This window comes from Thalassophryne amazonica, chromosome 4 (assembly GCF_902500255.1).
Source record: "Thalassophryne amazonica chromosome 4, fThaAma1.1, whole genome shotgun sequence".
In the NCBI taxonomy this organism is placed as follows: domain Eukaryota; kingdom Metazoa; phylum Chordata; class Actinopteri; order Batrachoidiformes; family Batrachoididae; genus Thalassophryne; species Thalassophryne amazonica.
In genome coordinates this window covers 133,379,417-133,397,408 of record NC_047106.1, presented here as the reverse complement: position 1 = coordinate 133,397,408, position 17,992 = coordinate 133,379,417, and the positions used below count along the sequence as shown (strand labels likewise).

Genomic DNA, 17,992 nt, shown 5'->3' with positions numbered 1-17,992 from the left:
TCAGACAGGTGTCTTCTAACTGTCACAGCACTTACAGGTAACTCCAGACTGTCTTTGATCATCCTGGAGCTGATCAATGGGTGAGCCTTTGCCATTGTGGTTATTCTTCTATCCATTTTGATGGTTGTTTTCCATTTTCTTCCACGCGTCTCTGTTTTTTTTTGTTTTTTTTGTTTTTTTTTCCATTTTAAAGCATTGGAGATCATTGTAGATGAACAGCCTATAATTTTTTGCACCTGCGTGTAAGTTTTCCCCTCTCCAATCAACTTTTTAATCAAACTACGCTTCTTCTGAACAATGTCTTGAATGTTCCATTTTCCTCAGGCTTTCAAAGAGAAAAGCATGTTCAACAGGTGCTGGCTTCATCCTTAAATAGGGGACACCTGATTCACACCTGTTTGTTCCACAAAATTGACGAACTCACTGACTATTATTGTGAACACCCCCTTTTCTAATTTTTTATTTTTTACTAATAGCCCAATTTCATAGCCTTAAGAGTGTGCATATCATGAATGCTTGGTCTTGTTGGATTTGTGAGAATCTGCTGAATCTACTGGTACCTTGTTTCCCATGTAACAATAAGAAATATACTCAAAACCTGGATTAATCTTTTTAGTCACATAGCACTACTATTATTCTGAACACTACTGTATACTATAATGTGCTAGAGCGTAACACTTGCGACAACAGTTGGAGGTATCTTCTTTAGTCTGCAGAAGCCTGAAACAAAGAAATTCTGTCCATTACTTCCTGGTATTATTGAACAAGTAATACAATTATTCTGTTGAAGCAGAGTAGGAGATATAGCTAAGGTTTTGACACAAATAAATCAAGGACTTATTCTCAGCGTTACACTTGCGACAGTTTTACCTTGCTTTAGAAACATGATGTTTTTTCTAGGAAATGACATTTCTACCTTTGCAAAAATGTATTACTGTGTGTTAGTATGAAACACAAACAAAATGACAAAATACAAGGTTATTTCTTTAACATTCAACTTTAAATGATAATGCTAAATATCAATGTCACACAAAATTGATGCTCCTCCTCGAACTTCCACCTTATCTTGGTGGGAGAGCTGGTCCAGCGTTAGGCAACATTAGGCACGTTAGGTTCATGGGAGTTCGCCCAACCAGTCCACATGTGCTTTGTGGATCTGGAGAAGGCATTTGACCATGTCCCTCAAGGCGCCCTGTGGGGGGTGCTCCGGGAGTACGGGGGCCGGGGTCCTTTGCTAAGGGCTATCCAGTCCCTGTACGACCACAGCAGGAGCTTGGTTCGCATCGCCGGTAGTAAGTCAAACCTGTTTCCAGTGCACGTTGGCCTCCACCAGGGCTCCCCTTTGTCACCGGTTCTGTTCATTACCTTTATGGACTGAATTTCTAGGCGCAGCCAGGGTGTAGAGAGGGTCCGGTTTTGGAACCACAGAATCTCATCTCTGCTGTTTGCGGACAATGTGGTTCTGTTGGCTTCATCAAATCAGGACCTTCAGTGTGCACTGGAGCGATTTGCAGCTGAGTGTGAGGCATCCGGGATGAAAATCAGCACCTCCAAATCCAAGACTTTAAGTATCTCGGGGTCTTGTTCACGAGAGAGGGACGGATGGAGCGTGAGATCGACAGCCGGATCGGTGCAGTGTCTGCAGTGATGTGGTCGCTGTATCGTACATCGTGGTGAAGAGAGAGCTGAGTAGGGGGGCAAAGCTCTCGATTTAATGATCAATCTATATTCTGACCCTCACCTATGGTCATGAGATTTGGCTCATGACCGAAAGAACAAGATCGCGAGTACAAGCGGCCAAGATGAGTTTCCTCCGCAGGGTGGCTGGGCGCTCCCGTAGAGATAGGGTGAGGAGCTCGGTCACTCGGGAGGAGCTCGGAGTCGAGCCGCTGCTCCTCCACATCGAAAGGAGCCAGCTGAGGTGGCTCGGGCATCTTTTCAGGATGCCCCCTGGACGCCTTGCTGGAGAGGTGTTCCGGGCACGTCCCATTGGGAGGAGGCCCCGGGGAAGACCCAGGACACGCTGGAGGGACTACATCTCTCAGCTGGCTTGGGAACGCCTCGGGGTTCCCCCGGAGGAGCTGGGGGAGGTGTGTGCAGATCGGGAGGTCTGGGCGGCCTTGTTTGAGCTGCTGCCCCCGCTACCCGACCTCGGATATGCGGAAGAAAATGGATGGATGGATGGATGGACAAAATTGATGAAATAAGTGGTATTTTTTTGGGTAAATTTCATGCATATCTCTGGAACTGTACAGTTCTGCAGTAAAACCTGTGCCAATTCAACATGCAGATCCACCTTGGATTTGCTGTGGCGACCCCGAGTGCAAACAAGGGAGCAGCCGAAGGGACTTACAAGCTGTGCAGTGTTGTGCTTTTCTGTTTCAGTGAAGCACAAACTCACCATTCATACTGCAGTTATTTTCCACTATAAAATAACTGACTGTGTGTAACTGAATGTGCAGCATTTGCCTGTGTGTCGAATGATGTTCTCACCATAACGGCACCAAGCCATGATTTCCAAATGTTTTCAGGTGGATTGTGGTTTGCTTTTTGGTGCACACCACACTCAGAATGCCTGCCTATGGTGGCTTACTGGTTACCCAAGCAAGTAGGTTATGGGATCGCTTCCCGCCCTTTCTGTGTGGAGTTTGCATGCACTCCCCGTGTCTGTGTGGGTCTCCTCCTGGCACTCCGGTTTCCTCCCATAGTCAAAAGCTTGCTTATTTAGGGTCTGCTCCTTTCTCTGTCCTTGATCACAGCAGCGTCTCTGCATCTGGAGTTGGTCCCCGGGCGCCGGACTGTGGCTGTTCACTGCTCCTAGTGATTGGATTGTGTCTAACTGTAAATATACTCAACAAAAATATAAACGCAACACTTTTGGTTTTGCTCCCATTTTGTATGAAATGAACTCAAAGATCTAAAACTTTTTCCACATACACAATATCACCATTTCCCTCAAATATTGTTCACAAACCAGTTGAAATCTGTGATAGTGAGCACTTCTCCTTTGCTGAGATAATCCATCCCACCTCACAGGTGTGCCATATCAAGATGCTGATTAGACACCATGATTAGGGCACAGGTGTGCCTTAGACTGCCCACAATAAAAGGCCACTCTGAAAGGTGCAGTTTTGTTTTATTGGGGGGGGGGATACCAGTCAGTATCTGGTGTGACCACCATTTGCCTCATGCAGTGCAACATATCTCCTTCGCATCATCTGTGAAGAGAACACCTCTCCAACGTGCCAAACGCCAGCGAATGTGAGCATTTGCCCACTCAAGTCGGTTACGACGATGAACTGGAGTCAGGTCGAGACCCCGATGAGGACGATGACCATGCAGATGAGCTTCCCTGAGACGGTTTCTGACAGTTTGTGCAGAAATTCTTTGGTTATGCAAACCGATTGTTCCAGCAGCTGTCCGAGTGGCTGGTCTCAGACGATCTTGGAGGTGAACATGCTGGATGTGGAGGTCCTGGGCTGGTGTGGTTACACGTGGTCTGCGGTTGTGAGGCTGGTTGGATGTACTGCCAAATTCTCTGAAATGTCTTTGGAGACGGCTTATGGTAGAGACATGAACATTCAATACACGAGCAACAGCTCTGGTTGACATTCCTGCTGTCAGCATGCTAATTGCACGCTCCCTCAAATCTTGCGACATCTGTGGCATTGTGCTGTGTGATAAAACTGCACCTTTCAGAGTGGCCTTTTATTGTGGGCAGTCTAAGGCACACCTGTGCACTAATCATGGTGTCTAATCAGCATCTTGATATGGCACACCTGTGAGGTGGGATGGATTATCTCAGCAAAGGAGAAGTGCTCACTATCACAGATTTAGACTGGTTTGTGAACAATATTTGAGGGAAATGGTGATATTGTGTATGTGGAAAAAGTTTTAGATCTTTGAGTTCATCTCATACAAAATGGGAGCAAAACCAAAAGTGTTGCATTTATATTTTTGTTGAGTGTACAATGGGTTAAATGCAGAGAACAAATTTTTTTGTATGTATGTACAATGACAATAAAGGCTCTTCTTCTTCTACCTGCACAAACAAACCAAACTACAGAATGAATGTATTATTGTCTGGCTGTAACAGATCATAGCACCCTTAACTTCTATTCACACTGTGAAAAATCATTTTACATGACTTCCTGGAGCCATGACGACTCTGGTGACATCATTCTGTTGAACAGAATCCTCACTGTTTAACTTCAGTGTTTGTTTGTCTTGTTGAGTCGCTGACACATTGAGCTGTGCTGGGAGTCAATGTGATCCCATTCATGGTTTTTACGATTATTGTTGTAGTTATTATTTTTTTTAACTTTATCAATGTTTTGATACAATTATATACTTTTGTAAAACCTAATAAAGTTGTAAAGTGTAGATTTTTCTGTAAAAAAAAAGAAAAGGAAAATAAAGGAAAAACTCAATTGACATATAAACAACCTATCAAAAACGAGCACAACAACAACAAAAGGAAAAAATGAAGCAAACATCAGCCAACAGGTTATAGAACAAATAGAAACAGATACCACCTTTCAGAGCAGCAGTATATGACCCAGCTCACCATCCCATCCTGACTATGGCTGATGCTGAGACTCTGATTCATGCATTCATCTCTTCCAGATTGGACTATTCCAATGTTCTATATTCTGGTTTATCGTAGTCCGGCATTAGGGGTCTGCAATTAGTTCAAAATGTTGCTGCCAGACTTCTGACACAAAGCAGATGGTTTGACCACATTACACCCATTCTGGCATCTCTTCATTGGCTTCCTGTCTCTTTGAGGTCTGATTTTAAGGTGCTGTTACTGGCCTATAAAATTGTTCACAGACTTGCACCTCCCTACCTGGCTGACATGGTTAAGCCTTATGTACCGGCTCTGGCCTTGCATTCGCAGGATGCAGGACTGCTATGTCTTCCTAGGGTGAATGAAAAGCCTTTTCTGATCGTGCTACGGTTCTCTGGAACGATCTCCCTGCATGGATACGGCAGTCGGACTCTGTGGAGAATTTTAAATCCAGATTAAAGACTCATCTTTTTATCGTTTTATCGTTAGTATTTTATGTGATTGCGGATTTTCTTTCATCCTTTCTATCTTTTATGTTTTTATTCTTTTATTGTGTTTTTTTAAATCTTTTGATTCATATTGTTGTTTTTGTGTTGTATGAAGCGCCTTGAGTTGACCACGTTGTGAGTTGGAGCTATACAAATTAATAAAATTTGAATTTGAATTTCACCACCAGCACAGTATTTTCTTGAAGCTACTTGAAGCAGCTGAATCAGATGCTTCGGTCAGGGATGAGAGAATAGATCCGTTCTTTTTACAAACTGAAAAATGAGCCCCATATTCTCCCGAACGACAGTCTGATTTTCTGCAGTTTAAGATAATAGAGTATATCCCTAATACAGGTGGAGTGACTGGGCGGCGGTACACTTGATTTCCAGTTGGTTACTATTAATGTTCTAGCCAACAAGGTAGCGAAAGCAAAAACATGTTTCTTAGATTCAGTGAGAAAGCACGATACTGGGACAAACCCAAAGAATCCGCTAAGAGCATTTGGTTCCACCTTTTCCCCAGTGACTATGTGTTAAAAATCTCTATCCGGTAATTATGTAGGGATGGGCAAAGCCAGAACATATGTATCAAATCTGTAGGATTGTTGACACCTATCACAAGCAAGAGACATGTCCTCATAAATCTTCGATAACCGGACCTTTGTATAGTAGGTACGGTGTATTATTTTACACTGACTGTGTCTTGCACAAATAGAGGATTTGTGTACATGTTTTAGAATCTCTGTCCAGTCTTCCTCAGATATAACCACTCCCAGATCTTCCTCCCAGAGTAACTTTATACAATTCAGTGGCTGTTGACATACGAGATTAATTTGATTGTAAATATGCGGAACTGAGCCTTTCAGATTTGGAAGAGGTGTCAGAAAGCTGTAAATATATATATATATATATATATATATATATATATATATATATATAATGTTCCTTGGGGATTGAAAATTTGTCTGAAAATTGCTGAAAAGAAGCAAAGACATTATCAATGTATAAATCCTTAAAACTGCTGATACCAAGATTTTCCCACCTTAAGAAAGCACTATCCACTAAAGAGGGATGGAAAGTGTGATTAGCTGCTAATGGTACATAAACAGAAAATTACTGTAGCCTAAAATAGCACTTAAACTGAACCCAGGTCTTTAGTGAAGTTTTGACAGGCATATTTTTAGTAAAAGAAGAAGTGGAAGAATGGATAGGCGAGTGCACTAAAGCCTTTAAAGTCACTGGACTGGTAGAGCTTGCCTCCATAGTCAACCATGTCAGAAAACAAAGCTATTTGGAGTGAGACCAAAATTTAACTTTTTGGCCACAAACATAAACATTACATTTGTACAGGAGTCAACAAGGCCTATGATGAAAGGTACACCATTCCTACTGTGAAGCATGGAGGTGGATCACTGATGTTTTGGGGATGTGTGAGCTACAAAGGCACAGGAAACTTGGTCAAAATTGATGGCAGGATGAATACAGTATGTTGTCAGAAAATACTGGAGGAACATTTGCACTTATCAGCCCAAAAGCTGCTCATAGGACGCACTTGGATGTTCCAACATGACAACAATCCAAGACATAAGATCAAGTCGACCTGTCATTAGCTACAGCAGTATAAAGTGAAGGTACTGGAGTGGCCATCTTAGTCTCCCCACCTAAATATCATTGAGCCAGTCTGGGGAGATCTCAAACATGCAATTCATACAAGACAGGTCAGGAATTTACAGGAACTGGAGACTTGTTGCCAAGAAGAATGGGCAGCTTTACCATCAGCGAATATAAAGAGCCTCATCCACAACTACCACAAAAGACTCCAAGCTGTCATTTATGTTAAAGGGAACAACACATGGTATTAAGAACTGGGGTTTGTAAACTTTTGATCAGGGACATTTGGGTAGTTTCTGTTGTCATTATGATTTAATAAGAGTAAACACAGTTGTTTGACAATAAATGGCTTCACACAACCACTAACCATGAGTGAAAAAAAAGTTTTTGTGTTATCATTCATATATATATAATATATAATATAAATTCTGCCAGGGTATGTAAACATTATAGCACAACTGTAGGTCTAACTGTCAATGAAAGAACTTGAATGGTTTAGGTCTGAATTAGACCAAACCTGGCAGAATGACTGATTGCCAGCCAAGGAGAAAATAATTTTGAGAAAAACTGGTTAAAAGCCAAGGTCACAGGACAATGAGAAAATATGCAGTGCTAATCCATAAATATTGTAGACAATATTTAGAATTTTTTAAAATTAATTAATTTATTTCATTTACATAGCGCCAAATCACAACAAAGCTGCCTCGAGGTGCTTCACATAAGTAAGTTCTAACCTTACCAACCCCTAGAGCAGCACACAGGAAACAGAATCAGGCAGCAGAAAGACAACAAATAAGGTATAATTTGTCAGCATTAAGCAACAATAAAAACAGAAGAAATCCTAAGGTGATCACCGGCCCCTAGGCCTAAGCTTCACTAACAGACCCAGACACAGTAATGTCGAGGCCGCTGTTTACTAATAAAATGAATTTAAAAGGATAGAAAGCATAGTACCATACTATGCCAGTATGCTAGCCATATGAAAGGGAAAATAAGTGCATAAGTTTGAACTTGAAAGTCTCTGCAGAATCTGACTGTTTTATTGATGAAGGGAGATCATTCCACAAAGCAGGTGCATGATAAGAGAAAGCTCTGTGACCCGCAGACTTTTTATTCACCCTAGGGACACAAAGTCCTGTACCCTGAGAACGCAGAGCCAGGGCCAGTACATAGGGTTTACGTAGGTCAGCTAAGTAGGGAGGTGCCAGTCCATGAACAATTTTATAGGTTAATTACAGAACCTTAAAATCTGATCTCACAGAGACAGGAAGCCAGTGAAGAGATGCCAAAATGGGTGTTACGTGGTCAAACTTTCTACAATAACTACTTATATGATTGCTTCAAGTAATTGGTTAAACGTATACCTATGGTTACTATTAAGCACTAATATCACCTTGCTATTGGTCACATGGCCTTTAACCTTGGGTGACCATTACAGGTTTAACTTAAACAGTTTGGAGCCACCATGTATCAAATATTGTTGAAGAGTTGTGTGATAGTCCGGGTGACCCTTAGTTTGAGTAACTGGCTGACGATGAGTGAGTGAGTGAGAGTTGTGTGACACTTGAGGAGAAAGAGGTTTAATTAGAATTATCCAAATGTAAAAGCTGCACAGTACCTTATGATATCACAGACTCATAAAGAATTAACTGGTATATCAAACACATATCTTGTTTTGATTCATGAGCAAGCAGACTGTGATTTAATATAGAGAACACATATTACGCATTCTAAACTGTGGAGAAGGATTAAAAGCAAAGGGTGGTCCTTTGAGAAAGAGTCTGTCCACAGTCCGAATTGGTGCCTTTCTTTTTTTAACATTCTTACTAACTGAGAAGCATCAAATGAGTCAAGGCACAGCGTGCTTAAAGCTCCACTCAGACACTCTCACATGGTTTATCATACTTTCCCTTTATAGTGTTCACTTTGAAGAGGGTCTGATTTCCTGTCCTGCCTTTGATCTTCTGAACATGAAGCTATGATGTTTGCTACTGTTTATGTAAGTGACAAATGAGTGCAGTCACATCTGGTAAAAAAGGAAATGAAAATGTCTCTTGCAGATTTGTTTTTTTCTTCATTTTGACTTTGTAGACATATTCAGAGCTATTCATTTTGGCCCAACGCCCCGTGTGTGCTCTTTTGTTCTGTCTCACTTGTTTCGTCCTCTTCCACTGAAAACATCAGGTTCAGGTGACAAGTCATATAAGAAGACCAGGGAGCGTCTTCAAAGAAATGTTGGGGGTTAAAAAGATGAGAGGGGGTACCCACTCACAGTGTGATAACAATCGATGTTTGAGCTGCAGGTGTGAAGTGAGAGGGACAGTGGTAACGACAGGTGATGAGTGGAAACCTGTCTGCCAACTCATCATCTCGCATTGTCAGCTGCCTTCACACCTTTTCTGTGTTTTTCAAAGAGTCATGTCAGGTCAGGTCTCGGAGCACATACTGATGCCACGTGTTGCACCATCCAGCGCACCATGACCACCCAGGCAGACAACCGATCCATCCTTTCCTCTCAGGGGTTACCATCTACTCAACAAAAATATAAACGCAACACTTTTTGTTTTGCTCCCATTTTGCATGAGATGAGCTCAAAGATCTAAAACTTTTTCCACATACACAATATCACCATTTCCCTCAAATATTGTTCACAAACCAGTCTAAATCTGTGATAGTGAGCACTTCTCCTTTGCTGAGATAATCCATCCCACCTCACAGGTGTGCCATATCAAGATGCTGATTAGACACTATGATTAGTGCACAGGTGTGCCTTAGACTGCCCACAATAAAAGGCCACTCTGAAAGGTGCAGTTTTGTTTCATGAGGGGGGGATACCAGTCAGTATCTGGTGTGACCACCATTTGCCTCATGCAGTGCAACACATCTCCTTTGCATCATCCGTGAAGAGAACACCTCTCCAACGTGCCAAACACCAGCGAATGTGAGCATTTGCCCACTCAAGTCGGTTACAACGACGAACTGGAGTCAGGTCGAGACCCCGATGAGGATGACGAGCATGCAGATGAGCTTCCCTGAGACGGTTTCTGACAGTTTGTGCAGAAATTCTTTGGTTATCCAAACCGATTGTTTCAGCAGCTGGTGTGGTTACACGTGGTCTGCGTTTGTGAGGCTGGTTGGATGTACTGCCAAATTCTCTGAAACGCCTTTGGAGACGGCTTATGGTAGAGAAATGAACATTCAATACACGAGCAACAGCTCTGGTTGACATTCCTGCTGTCAGCATGCCAATTGCACGCTCCCTCAAATCTTGCGACATCTGTGGCATTGTGCTGTGTGATAAAACTGCACCTTTCAGAGTGGCCTTTTATTGTGGGCAGTCTAAGGCACACCTGTGCACTAATCATGGTGTCTAATCAGCATCTTGGTATGGCACACCTGTGAGGTGGGATGGATTATCTCAGCAAAGGAGAAGTGCTCACTATCACAGATTTAGACTGGTTTGTGAACAATATTTGAGGGAAATGGTGATATTGTGTATGTGGAAAAAGTTTTAGATCTTTGAGTTCATCTCATACAAAATGGGAGCAAAACCAAAAGTGTTGCGTTTATATTTTTGTTGAGTATATCTGCTGCAGACAGGTAAAAAGCGGGCATCCCCTTGGTCTTCACCAGCCGTGGAGGTCCTCAACACTCAGGTAGCTGCATACTGGTTCATGCACAGGGAAATAGACCTCATGGCCAAAACATCGTACTTGACTTTCCCTCACAATGTAAATAATACTCCTCATCAGAGTCTGTCTAAGTAACCATTTGTTTGCCACAAAGTCATTCAAGCGGCACCCAGGGATCGTCCAAATAGACCTAGTATCAATGTCATCCAGTCATTGCCTTAGGTCACTGGTCAACAATAGAGTAGCACCAGTAGCGCCATAGCCTTAAAGAATTGGACTTTCATTCCTTTGCAATGATATCAGCATTGCCAAACACCTCTGTCCAGCAACCTCATGACTCCATAAGCTCTTCCCAGTGTTTCTTGATCTCAAAGACCAAGGACCCAGAGACATGAATGTCACCACCAAGACAAGTGAATGTCTCCACATGTTCAACACTTTCTCAACATACAGATATTTATATTTATTTATATTTATTTTCATTTATATAGCACCAAATCACAACAGAGTTGCCTCAAGGCGCTTCACACAGGTAAGGTCTAACCTTACCAACCCCTGAGCAACAGTGGTAAGGAAAAACTCCCTCTGAGGAAGAAACCTCAAGCAGACCAGACTCAAAGGGGTGACCCTCTGCATGGGCCATGCTACAAACATAAATTACAGAACAATTCACGGACGAATATACAAGAAATGCTGTTGGTGCACAGGACAGGAGGGTCGCCAACACAAATACAACTCCCATCTCTGGCTGGAGCTGCACCTTAAACAGAGAGAATAAACAGAATCAGGCATCAGAAAGACAAGAAATACTGTATAATTTGCCAGCATAAATCAACAAGAAAAACAGAAGAAATACTAAGGTGATTGCCGGCCACTAGCCCTAAGCTTCACTAAAAGACCCAGAATTTAGGTGAAGTTGAGGCCGCGGCCCGCTCCGTTTACTAATAAAATGAATTTAAAGAGTAAAAAGCATAAAACAAAACTGTACCAGTATGCTAGCCATATGAAATCGAAAATAAGTGCGTCTTAAGTCTAGACTTGAAAGTCTCCACAGAATCTGACTGTTTTATTGACGCAGGGAGATCATTCCACAGAACAGGGGCACAATAAGAGAAAGCTCTGTGACCCACAGACTTCTTATTCACCCTAGGAACACTAAGTAGTCCTGCATCCTGAGAACGTAATGTCCGGGCCGGTACGTAAGGTTTAATTAGGTCAGCTAGGTAGGGAGGTGCCAGTCCATGAATAATTTTATAGGTTAGCAGCAGAACCTTAAAATCTGATCTCACTGGGACAGGAAGCCAGTGAAGAGACACCAAAATGGGTGTACTGTGGTTGTACTTTCTGCTTCATGTCAAAGTCTGGCTGCAGCATTTTGTACCAATTGGAGACCCCTAATGCTAGACTGCGGTAAAACAGAAAATAGAACATTGCAGTAGACCAATCTAGAAGAGATGAACACATGGATCAGGGTCTCAGCATCAGCCATAGACAGACTTCACTATATTTCGCAAGTGGAAGAAAGAAAGCAGTCCTAGTAATATTTTTAATATGGAGGCCAAAGGACAATGAAGGATCAAAAATTACCCCAAGGTTCCTCACTTTGTCAGTGTGATGTATGTCTCCGAGCCAAGGCTGAGTGTTAACTGGTCAAATTGATGCCGATGTCTCAATAGACCAAGAACCATCATTTCAGTCTCATCAGAGTTTAAAAGTAGGAAGTTTCTAGACATCCAACTTCTCACTGCTGCAAGGCAATCTTCTAAGGATTTTATGTGAACGAGATTACCAGCAGTTATCGGCATATATACACATCTGATGGCTGAGGACAGGAAGTCATTAAAAGCCTGGATCTTTGTCACAACCCAGGACAATCGCACACCCAGACACTCCAATTCCTCACTCAGCTTCTCAAGTGCTGCAGTCAGAGTATTTATATAGTAGTTTTCCACCGGCGCGGCTCCACCGAGGCCCGAGGCGTCAGTGCAGTTCCACCGGCGCAGCTTTACCGAGGCCCGAGGCGCCAGCGCGGAGTTATCTGACCATAGGTCCGAAGAAGGCACTGACGGCGGAGGAGGGAGACGATATCATGTACCTGGAGAACCGTGTTGCGGAGTTGGAACAGTACACAAGGATGAACAACATTATTATTACAGGAATTCATATTAAACCTCGATCCTACACACGGGTGGTGTCAGAAGACAGCGGAGGGGAGGCCAGTGAGCAGGAGGCCAGCTCAGTGGAACAACAGGTGGCTGACTTTCTGCAATCTAAAGGTATTCAAATGGACTGTAATAACATTGAAGCGTGCCACCCCCTGCCCAGGAGAGAGGATGGAGACAAGCGAGCAGTTATAATGAGGTTTGTCAACAGAAAACATAAAATGGCATTGTTAAAACAGGGACGGAAACTCAAAGGAACAAACGTATTCATCAATGAACATCTGACCAAAAGAAACGCAGACATCGCCAGGAAAGCTCGTTTCTTAAAAAAGCAGGGAAAAATTCAACAGACATGGACATCCAACTGCAAAACATTTATCAAACTGAACGGAACACCAGAACAAGCGAAGGTTATGGTAATCAGGAACATCGAGGAACTGGACAAATACGACCAATAAGGTATGAGGACACAAACACATCACAACACCATGACACAGACCAGAGGAACCTATTCATCTACTACATCATCTACATCTGGAGACAAGAAGGATATAACTCAAAGGATTGCTGATCATGGAAAAGTAGAACTGAGAACATTTAAATACACAGACCACAATGTACTGGACTTGGAGCACGATATAGACCCGGACAATAATTTCTTCTCAAATATCAATGACAGTTGTGGCTATTATACAGATGAACAGTTTAATCGGATCATTAAAACGGATAAATTATCAATAATCCATTTCAACAGCAGAAGTCTATATGCAAACTTTAACATTAAAGAATATTTAAGTCAATTTAAAAAAAATATTTAACATAATTGCTATATCAGAAACATGGATCAATGAAGATAAAGGAATGGATTTTGAACTGGATGGATATGAATTTAACTGTGTAAACAGAAAGAATAAGAGTGGAGGAGGAGTGGCTGTGTATGTGGATAAGAACATGGATTATAAAATAGTAGACAATATGACAACTGTGATCGATAACTTATTAGAATGTATAACTATTGAAATATGTGAAGAAAAAAGCAAAAATGTATTAGTCAGCTGTATATATAGAGCACCAGGATCTAGTATTGAATCAGTCAGTGAATCTAGTATTCACTGACTGTATGGAAAAAACGTTCTCAAAAACTAATCAAAAAACTGTGTTCATTTGTGGTGACTTAAATATTGATCTGCTCAATCCAAATAAGCATAAAATAACAGATGAATTTATCAATATAATGTACAGTATCAATCAATCAATTCAATCAATTTTATTTATATAGCGCCAAATCACAACAAACAGTTGCCCCAAGGCGCTTTATATTGTAAGGCAAGGCCATACAATAATTACGTAAAAACCCCAATGGTCAAAACGACCCCCTGTGAGCAAGCACTTGGTGACAGTGGGAAGGAAAAACTCCCTTTTAACAGGAAGAAACCTCCAGCAGAACCAGGCTCAGGGAGAGGCAGTCTTCTGCTGGGACTGGTTGGGGCTGAGGGAGAGAACCAGGAAAAAGACATGCTGTGGAGGGGAGCAGAGATCAATCACTAATGATTAAATGCAGAGTGGTGCATACAGAGCAAAAAGAGAAAGAAACACTCAGTGCATTATGGGAACCCCCCAGCAGTCTAAGTCTATAGCAGCATAACTAAGGGATGGTTCAGGGTCACCTGATCCAACCCTAACTATAAGCTTTAGCAAAAAGGAAAGTTTTAAGCCTAATCTTAAAAGTAGAGAGGGTGTCTGTCTCCCTGATCCGAATTGGGAGCTGGTTCCACAGGAGAGGAGCCTGAAAGCTGAAGGCTCTGCCTCCCATTCTACTCTTACAAATCCTAGGAACTACAAGTAAGCCTGCAGTCTGAGAGCGAAGCGCTCTATTGGGGTGATATGGTACTATGAGGTACCTAAGATAAGAAGGGACCTGATTATTCAAAACCTTATAAGTAAGAAGAAGAATTTTAAATTCTATTCTAGAATTAACAGGAAGCCAATGAAGAGAGGCCAATATGGGTGAGATATGCTCTCTCCTTCTAGTCCCCGTCAGTACTGTAGCTGCAGCATTTTGAATTAACTGAAGGCTTTTCAGGGAACTTTTAGGACAACCTGATAATAATGAATTACAATAGTCCAGCCTAGAGGAAATAAATGCATGAATTAGTTTTTCAGCATTACTCTGAGACAAGACCTTTCTAATTTTAGAGATATTGCGTAAATGCAAAAAAGCAGTCTTACATATTTGTTTAATATGCGCTTTGAATGACATATCCTGATCAAAAATGACTCCAGGATTTCTCACAGTATTACTAGAGGTCAGGGTAATGCCATCCAGAGTAAGGATCTGGTTAGACACCATGTTTCTAAGATTTGTGGCGCCAAGTACAATAACTTCAGTTTTATCTGAGTTTAAAAGCAGGAAATTAGAGGTCATCCATGTCTTTATGTCTGTAAGACAATCCTGCAGTTTAGCTAATTGGTGTGTGTCCTCTGGCTTCATGGATAGATAAAGCTGGGTATCATCTGCGTAACAATGAAAATTTAAGCAATGCCATCTAATAATACTGCCTAAGGGAAGCATATATAAAGTGAATAAAATTGGTCCTAGCACAGAACCTTGTGGAACTCCATAATTAACCTTAGTCTGTGAAGAAGATTCCCCATTTACATGAACAAATTGTAATCTATTAGATAAATATGATTCAAACCACTGCAGCGCAGTGCCTTTAATACCTATGGCATGCTCTAATCTCTGTAATAAAATTTTATGGTCAACAGTATCAAAAGCAGCACTGAGGTCTAACAGAACAAGCACAGAGATGAGTCCACTGTCTGAGGCCATAAGAAGATCATTTGTAACCTTCACTAATGCTGTTTCTGTACTATGATGAATTCTAAAACCTGACTGAAACTCTTCAAATAGACCATTCCTCTGCAGATGATCAGTTAGCTGTTTTACAACTACCCTTTCAAGAATTTTTGAGAGAAAAGGAAGGTTGGAGATTGGCCTATAATTAGCTAAGATAGCTGGGTCAAGTGATGGCTTTTTAAGTAATGGTTTAATTACTGCCACCTTAAAAGCCTGTGGTACATAGCCAACTAATAAAGATAGATTGATCATATTTAAGATCGAAGCATTAAATAATGGTAGGGCTTCCTTGAGCAGCCTGGTAGGAATGGGGTCTAATAGACATGTTGATGGTTTGGATGAAGTAACTAATGAAAATAACTCAGACAGAACAATCTGACAGAAAGAGTCTAACCAAATACCGGCATCACTGAAAGCAGCCAAAGATAACGATACGTCTTTGGGATGGTTATGAGTAATTTTTTCTCTAATAGTTAAAATTTTATTAGCGAAGAAAGTCATGAAGTCATTACTAGTTAAAGTTAAAGGAATACTTGGCTCAATAGAGCTCTGACTCTTTATCAGCCTGGCTACAGTGCTGAAAAGAAACCTGGGGTTGTTCTTATTTTCTTCAATTAGTGATGAGTAGTAAGATGTCCTAGCTTTACGGAGGGCTTTTTTTTATAGAGCAACAGACTCTTTTTCCAGGCTAAGGGAAGATCTTCTAAATTAGTGAGATGCCATTTCCTCTCCAACTTATGGGTTATCTGCTTTAAGCTGCGAGTTTGTGAGTTATACCACGGAGTCAGGCACTTCTGATTTAAAGCTCTCTTTTTCAGAGGAGCTACAGCATCCAAAGTTGTCTTCAATGAGGATGTAAAACTATTGACGAGATACTCTATCTCACTTACAGAGTTTAGGTAGCTACTCTGCACTGTGTTGGTATATGGCATTAGAGAACATAAAGAAGGAATCATATCCTTAAACCTAGTTACAGCGCTTTCTGAAAGACTTCTAGTGTAATGAAACTTATTCCCCACTGCTGGGTAGTCCATCAGAGTAAATGTAAATGTTATTAAGAAATGATCAGACAGAAGGGAGTTTTCAGGGAATACTGTTAAGTCTTCAATTTCCATACCATAAGTCAGAACAAGATCTAAGATATGATTAAAGTGGTGGGTGGACTCATTTACATTTTGAGCAAAGCCAATTGAGTCTAATAATAGATTAAATGCAGTGTTGAGGCTGTCATTCTCAGCATCTGTGTGGATGTTAAAATCACCCACTATAATTATCTTATCTGAGCTAAGCACTAAATCAGACAAAAGTTCTGAAAATTCACGGAGAAACTCACAGTAACGACCAGGAGGACGACAGATAACAACAAATCAAACTGGTTTTTGGGACTTCCAATTTGGATGGACAAGACTAAGAGTCAAGCTTTAAAATGAATTAAAGCTCTGTCTGGGTTTTTGATTAATTAATAAGCTGGAATGGAAGATTGCTGCTAATCCTCCGCCTCGGCCCGTGCTACGAGCGTTCTGGCAGTTAGTGTGACTCGGGGGTGTTGACTCATTTAAACTAACATATTCATCCTGCTGTAACCAGGTTTCTGTAAGGCAGAATAAATCAATATGTTGATCAATTATTATATCATTTACTAACAGGGACTTAGAAGAGAGACCTAATGTTTAATAGACCACATTTAACTGTTTTAGTCTGTGGTGCAGTTGAAGGTGCTATATTATTTTTTCTTTTTGAATTTTTATGCTTAAATAGATTTTTGCTGGTTATTGGTAGTCTGGGAGCAGGCACCGTCTCTACGGGGATGGGGTAATGAGGGGATGGCAGGGGGAGAGAAGCTGCAGAGAGGTGTGTAAGACTACAACTCTGCTTCCTGGTCCCAAACCTGGATAGTCACGGTTTGGAGGATTTAAGAAAATTGGCCAGATTTCTAGAAATGAGAGCTGCTCCATCCAAAGTGGGATGGATGCCGTCTCTCCTAACAAGACCAGGTTTTCCCCAGAAGCTTTGCCAATTATCTATGAAGCCCACCTTATTTTTTGGACACCACTCAGACAGCCAGCAATTCAAGGAGAACATGCGGCTAAACATGTCACTCCCGGTCAGACTGGGGAGGGGCCCAGAGAAAAAAGTATGAGTTTATATCCAAAAATCACCAGGCCAAGCAGAATTACATCCCATAGTGCTACCTTAATTGATAATATATTCAGCAATGATATTGAGAATAATACTGTGAGTGGATTATTAATCAGTGACATTAGTGATCATCTATCAGTTTTCATCGTTTATAATAGAAACTATCGGCGGAATCAGCCAGAGGAGAAAATAAAATACAGGCGAGTGCGGACAGAGGAAAACATGAACACACTAAAGAAGGATTTACAGGAGCAAAAGTGGGAAAAGGTATACAGTGAAAGTGATGTTGATCGTGCATATGAAACTTTTTTGCAAATATTTACATCATTATATGATAAAAATTGTCCAATTAAACAAGACTACAGAAAACAAAAAATCCAAGATCGACCATGGATGACGAAAGGGTTACGAAATGCATGTAATAAGAAAAATACATTGTATAGAGAATTCATAAAACTAAAGACTAAAGAGGCAGAAAATAGATATAAGAAATACAAAAATAGATAGATAACTAATATTATACAGGTATG

General features: G+C 41.3%; 1 long non-coding RNA gene across 1 annotated transcript; it reads right to left on the bottom strand.

Annotated features, from left to right (window-relative positions):
- Positions 1–4,618: 4,618 nt before the first annotated feature.
- LOC117509298 lies at positions 4,619–16,627 on the bottom strand. The gene is made up of 3 exons (XR_004560370.1): positions 16,616–16,627; positions 6,205–6,210; positions 4,619–4,779 (listed from the first exon to the last, which is right to left on the bottom strand). It is a non-coding gene; the product is annotated as an uncharacterized LOC117509298 (long non-coding RNA).
- Between the last annotated feature and the right edge of the window lie 1,365 nt (positions 16,628–17,992).